The 6,638-nt window shown below is 34.9% G+C and overlaps 2 protein-coding genes across 6 annotated transcripts in view; one reads left to right on the forward strand and one right to left on the reverse strand.

The window, feature by feature from the left end:
• The window catches only part of LOC106878792 (uncharacterized), a 78,910-nt gene that overhangs the window by 17,006 nt on the left and 55,266 nt on the right, over nt 1-6,638 (reverse strand). Inside the window, exon 1 of one of the 3 annotated variants that reach the window (XM_052967322.1) lies at nt 2,582-2,751. The exons of the other annotated variants lie outside the window; for them this stretch is intronic. The gene's annotated coding sequence lies outside the window, so the exon portion shown is untranslated. Of the gene's footprint in view, nt 1-2,581; nt 2,752-6,638 lie in introns of those variants that run through there. 3 annotated transcript variants of the gene reach the window in all.
• LOC106868157 (uncharacterized) overlaps nt 5,926-6,638 on the forward strand; it is a 49,196-nt gene continuing 48,483 nt past the window's right edge. For all 3 annotated transcript variants that reach the window (XM_014913295.2, XM_014913296.2, XM_014913298.2), the window contains exon 1: nt 5,926-6,061. The gene's annotated coding sequence lies outside the window, so the exon portion shown is untranslated. The remainder of the gene's footprint in view (nt 6,062-6,638) is intronic.

Here is a 6,638-nt window from a genome sequence, read left to right on the forward strand (position 1 = left end):
GTCATGACCAACACGGTTCTACGATTACTACTAACCAGCATCAATCTCCACCAGCGTCAACACAACTTACTATGTACACCAAACTAAACCACCGCGGCACATCTCTCTCTTCGATTCTGTTAGGTGACTTAGCTTCACCACGATAATAAACAGACAAGAGATTTCAGCCAGCGACGAACATCTGTATAACAAGAATCACAGCCCGGCATGGAAGCCACAACATCACAACCAGTGATCGCTCTGCCACACTCACAGCCTCAACTACTTTCACATACAGACTTTTCCTATAGTGTACTCAGAACTGGTATAAATGCTCATGGTTACTGATTCTTTCTATCTGCTTTAATATCTCACATACACATACATGTATCACTCACATACATACTTTTCTTTGTATGACGGCCTGTCTTTGATTATGTTATTATATGTCGCATTCACACTCACACACAGACATACATCTTTTATGCCACAATAAATATCTCTGTTATTCATCTCATACGGTTGTGATCTTTCATTACTGGTCATCTATGTTATCGTAGTATAACATATTTGTATATCATCTTTGATATATAATTTTGTGTTCGACCGTGTGACACGTTTAAATAAAAGGAGTCCTCTGTTTCTTCCATTCGTCACCATATCTCCTTTTTGAGTTCACACGGTCGTTCTTACACATATATTATCTCATATTATTGCTTACTAATTAATATCTTCCGGTACATATATATCAGAGGTGATTCCAGATCATCAGCGTCACTCGGGCTCATCACAGATTTCGTCACTCGGCCTCATCACAAGTTTCAAGTTTTTCCGCAATATTTCTAGCCCAAGAGTCCTTAAAAATGAATCTGAAACTGAGCCCTCTTTTCATCAGAAACGAGGTGTGAGTAATCACCGATATCAACAACATCAATGATATTTTTTGACACAGGGCAGGCGCTGAACGAAAATAAATCAACTGCGACCAGGCTCAATAAAAGGAGCCCGAGTTATTGGCTGCAATTACATATTTGAAGTCAGTGTTGGCAGAAATTAAATAATCTTGCAAATACACATTCACTGTACTGAATTTATACTCGGGCTAAGCCCGAATAGCCAGAGTGCTGGAGTCGCCGCTGATATGTGTGTGTGTGTGTGTGTGTGTGTCATTATTCAGTTACATTTCAAGATTTATTGCCCTCTATACTAAGCGAGGTGGTACCCCCTCCACTGACATTTCTTATTCAGGAGAGAAGCACGAGCGCCTGTCAACAATCTATTTGCCAGCTTTGGTTTACGCCTGATCCAGCATTCCAGTTCACCAAAAGAGCTGAACCTAGGAAATATCTCATTAAGAAACAGAGACCACACCCGCTCACTGTCTCACTTATTCAGACTGCTATTATATATATGTAGTGGTCCAGTCCATTCTTGCCAGGGGGTGTTGTACTCTTGCACAACATCAATGACAAAGAACTTTATATTTCATATTACAAGCCATAAATTAAAAGTTGCATTACAAGTATGAATGCTGACCTGTTTTTTTTTACATAGTTTTTTGTAAAATAAGTTACAAGTTAATTGTTTGTGTAGTAAACTACAAAATAATTACATTCTCTTAATTTCTTGTAATTCAGAATGTTCCATGGTCTCAGCAGACAAAATGGAAAAGGCGTTGGCCTGCAGGAGGGCAAGGGGGATGCACTGCAACAACTACCTTGACTCACAGGCCTCACACTTGTGGATAGCCATCTCCACCCCAATAGCAGTGAGCAGGGATATGATCTGGGGACAGAGAACATTGGAGGTCTCCACTGCCACAGGCATGACCTATACCTGTCAGAGAGTGACCGACATTTTGACAGTTTGCTTTTCTCAGCCTAGAGAGCAGCAGGCTGAACACACCAAATTGCCACTGGAGAATATGTCACAGCATGTGGCATCCCAGATGATGGACATTGGTCTCACAAGGGCAGGATTTTAACATTTTTCTTTCAGTTCTTCAAATCATAATATCAATTGCCCATAGAAAAATTAAATTATTACAAAAAGGAAGGAGATGAAATTGATTGACTATACAATACGATGTTGTTGATAAGGATGGATAAAGTTGTTTACATACTGTGTGACAAGTTAACTATGAATAGAAATTGGAAAGTTAGTATTTTGACACTTAAGATTTCAAATAATATATAACACAACAGCTAAAAGAGAAACATTCCCAATCAAAGAACATTAAAATTCTTAATAGGACCATTGCATTTAGTAAGCGCAAGTTTTAGCATTTCATAAACTATTGTCAATCATGGAAAATTACTAAATGATGCATCGTTTTATTTGACTTCCATAAGAAAAAATTAATTATAAGGTGCATGAATGAATTAACAATAAACAAGAATACTGTTAGAGATAGAGTTATGGAAATTAATACTAATGTAGTAATACTAACCATGTCAGCCTAGTAACAAGTGAAGGTTATGACACATCAGCAACCTTAGTCTACATTTTAGCCAATCATTGTCCTGGTGTATTTGTGTTGGTGTTAAGAGTAATGAAAAATTCAATGAAGTTTTGTACTAAATGATGGTTATAAAATACAAACCAGAGGAGAGCAAGCACTGGCAGAGGACAGCAGAGGTTTTCTTGATCAACCAGCAGCCATGCCACTATTGAATTGCACTCCACTTGTAAGCTTCTTATTCGAGTTCCAGTTCCTTAAGACTAAAGAAATAATTGTAATGGGAGAAGGAGGTACTCCAAAGGTATCACAAGCCTTCAATTTCATTATACCACTTTGACCTTAAGCTAAAAGATTATCTCACCAAGTCTCAAGACTTACATTTTCTCCTCTCATCAAACATATTCTCACACACAAGCTACTGGCATTCAGCATATCAGCATTCGGCATGTAACATCAATATGGAAATAAAACTGAGTCGTTAAAACTAAATATTGTGGTTAGTTTTATGTGGGAAATGACATGCTGCCAGAACAAATTTTTAGCTACCAGTTCACCCAGCCTCACTTACAAAATCATGTTCAACATTTAAATAGCTATAACTTTTCTCCTTTTGTCATGATAAAACCTCTGATATTGTTATTAATTTAGTTAACTATAATTGCACAATATTTTTATAGATTCTGTTCATGAGAAATTTAAGTAAAGAAATTTGCCTCTAAACATACCAGAAAAATACATACATGACATAACTGTGTAGTTAAAATGTTTCATGAAAGACAAAGAGATATGTCAAAAATTGTTTCAGTTTCAACTGATGGGTCCTCTAATATGGTAGTTCTAAATCAATGGTTCTCAACTGGGGTCCATATAAGATTTTGTTAAAATTTATATGTAATAAATCGGTTACACCTCTACAATGCACAAAATGTTATAACAATTTTCTTCTATACAATTCCTAATAACATTAGATAGTAAAAATATAATAGTATTTTTTAAACATCAAGTGGCTAGGTGGGGCCATCCAGGTACAATAGAAATCAAAGGGATTGGCATAAACAAATATTTAATTAACTTTTAAATGAGGTTGAATAAGTTTACAGCAGTTTAATTATCTACATTAGCTGAGACATAGCTAATTACATGAATGATTTGTTGAATCTTTAAATGATTACTTTTAAATATGGAAAGCATAGAGCATGATTTTCTGTAGCTAAATCATTATGCTTGGTCCAGTGAATTTATGTTTTTCAAAGAATTTTCAATGTATATGAATAAACATAATATTAAACTGCAAGGTTTTTGGAAATCTGCCATTGTGATGTGTGATTTGACCCAAAGATTTAATAGTAAACTTAACATATAGGTGTAGACATGACTATGTGGTAAGAAGCTTGCTTCCCAACCACATGGTTTGAGGTTCAGTCCCGTATTATACACACATACATCATGTTATATACACACACACATAAATGTATGAATGTGACTAGAATAAAATTTGTTTTTAATGATATAGAAAGAAATAAAAGGAAAAAAATATGACTTATAAATATTTAGCAATTTAATTCTTTAAATAAAAATAGTGTCCTGGATTTGATTCATTTAGATTAGTCCATTGAGAGAAGAATATGTACAGACGTAATGTCTAGGAAAAATATGTGCATGAGAAGCTTTAAAAAAAATGAGAATATTACAAAGTTTTTCAAAGACAGAAACTGGCATATGAAATTAAATACAAGAGGAGAAAACTGACATAAAAGAAACAACCTTACATATTCTTTTCTACTCTAGGCACAAGGCCTGAAATTTTGTCAGTCAGTTTGATTGACCTCAGTATGCAACTGGTACTTAATTTATCGACCCCGGAAGGATGAAAGGCAAAGTTGACCTCAGCGGAATTTGAACTCAGAATGTAATCTTTTCTGCTCTAAGCACAAGGCCTGAAATTTTTGGGGAGGGGCCAGTTGATTAGATCGACCGCAGTATGCAACTGGTACTTAATTTATCGACCCCAAAAGGATGAAAGGCAAAGTCGACCTTGGTGGAATTTGAACTCAAAACGTAACGACAGACTAAATACCGCTAAGCATTTTGCCCGAAGGGCCAACATTTCTGCCAGCTCACATATTGTATAAGAAGTGTCTGTCTACTTTCAACAAGATATCAGAAAAAAAGAGTGCTAGAAAGCATATCAAGAGCTCATTATTTTGTTCTTCTAGTGTGAGCAAAAGATGTTCATCCTTTCAATATATTTTGAAACTGATTCACATTAAAAAAAGTTCCAAGTGTATGCTGTGAAAGAAAAAATAAAGTTAGACCAAGTGCTAAAAGGTGCACTTAAGAATTTATTATTTGTTCTTGTTATAAAAAGAGTCATCCATCATTTCCTGACATTGAGAAGATATTCACACTGAAAAGAAATACAAGGAATGCTAGGTAAGAAGGAAAAAAAATAGTCTTGGTGTCAGACCATAGTGTAAGTTGTAAGTTTGTGACCATTAGGATATTTTATTGCAAAGCTTACTTCATTCAAAAGCAAAGAATGATATTAATCTGGTATCATGACTGTAATTATTAGAGTGGGAAAGATACTATATAACAACTTTTGTGGCTTTGGTAGTTAGCACAGGATGCATTCAGTAAAGAAAATATTTTGTTATTACAAGACCATGTCCCAAATTGACATCACAGCTTTCTCAATGATTTCTGCTATATCTATCATTAGACAAATGAAATAAACTAGTTATGTAGATGCAATCGGGACCTGACAGTGAACTATCTCTTCCAACCTATGGCGTTTGAGATGTTTGGAGGGACTGGGCCACTAACAGTGAAGTTCTTGTCATTATTGGCAGCTTGCTTCACTAAGGTGAGGCCTGTGAGGGTTCTTCGCTTTTCCAACACCTTAATCTCATTATTACTCACGGTAACTCTGTGATTGTGCTGGATTGTTTCGATAGGTTCTGTTGAACCTTGTGCTATGCGACCAATTGAAGCACTTAGTGCTGCATTGATGTTTTTCTTTCTTTTCTTTCTCCCTTTTTTTGTTTTTTTTTCTTTGTCTTTCTTTTGTAAAATATATTTCTGTTCATATTTTGAATAAAATTTTGTTTTTATTTAGAAACACTCCTATGAATGGATTATTAAAAATAAAATAAAATAATGTTTTGAAACATTGGTCTAAAAAGGTTTGTCATTACTGTATTAGGCTCTACTACATTTGTATTTGATATGCTGAATACACCCTGAACCTATTTTCCCCAGTCACATTGTTGATATGTTTAACAGTATTTTTACATCACCTCTATAGTGGTCATTCTTAGTCTTATCACCTGTGTAGAATACTCTTCACAGAGAAGGGTTTAATAAGACCGAAACATATCCATTGCTTTCTCCAGTTGGCTTTAAAAACCAGATCTTCCAATTCACATTCTCCATATTTTCTATGAATTTCGATCAACTGAACTAATTGGAGTTACTTCCCTTATTGTTTTTCAACTCTGAAATGTTTAGTTAGTGTTTTTGTCAAACTTCCTAGATAATCTCGACCTGTCTTCCATTTCTCTGTGTAACGTATGTGACAACCTGCCACAGTTGTATTTAATATGTGACTCCCTATTACAGGTAATTTCCATTCAGCCGTATTCAACTAATTCTAAAATTTCTCAAATAATACAGAGAGTAAACGTGGAGAGAAACAGAGAATGATTAATGAGCCATATTATATACTTATTACAAAAGTTAGGTAAATACTTGGCATAACTACAGAGTTCTACCCACCAGACTTTGGAAGGTCATAACTTTCAGAAAAATGAATATTTTTTAATGAAATTTTCTATGCATATTGTATTTATTATGTATATTACGAATATATATATTATGTAGATTCCGGTGAAAGTGTTTTGGAATGAGGGTGGGGGACAATTTTCCGATGTGCATTTCGTATGTGCATCCGTAGATTTCTATTGAAGTAATAAGCAGAAAAGAGAAGCCGTCATAAGAAAACTTACGTTAAAAATAGTATGCACACGATTTTTTTTTCTCAATAGAAGTAAATTCCAAAGTAAACGTTTCTAGTAGAGAAGTAGAAGAGAACAGAAGCAGCGTATTACTTCATTACAAATCTACGGAGATGCACATACGCACATAATAGAGAAAAATGAAACAATTATGGACGACTTGCTCCGAAACACCACCGAGT

This window comes from Octopus bimaculoides, chromosome 4 (assembly GCF_001194135.2).
Source record: "Octopus bimaculoides isolate UCB-OBI-ISO-001 chromosome 4, ASM119413v2, whole genome shotgun sequence".
NCBI lineage: Eukaryota > Metazoa > Mollusca > Cephalopoda > Octopoda > Octopodidae > Octopus > Octopus bimaculoides.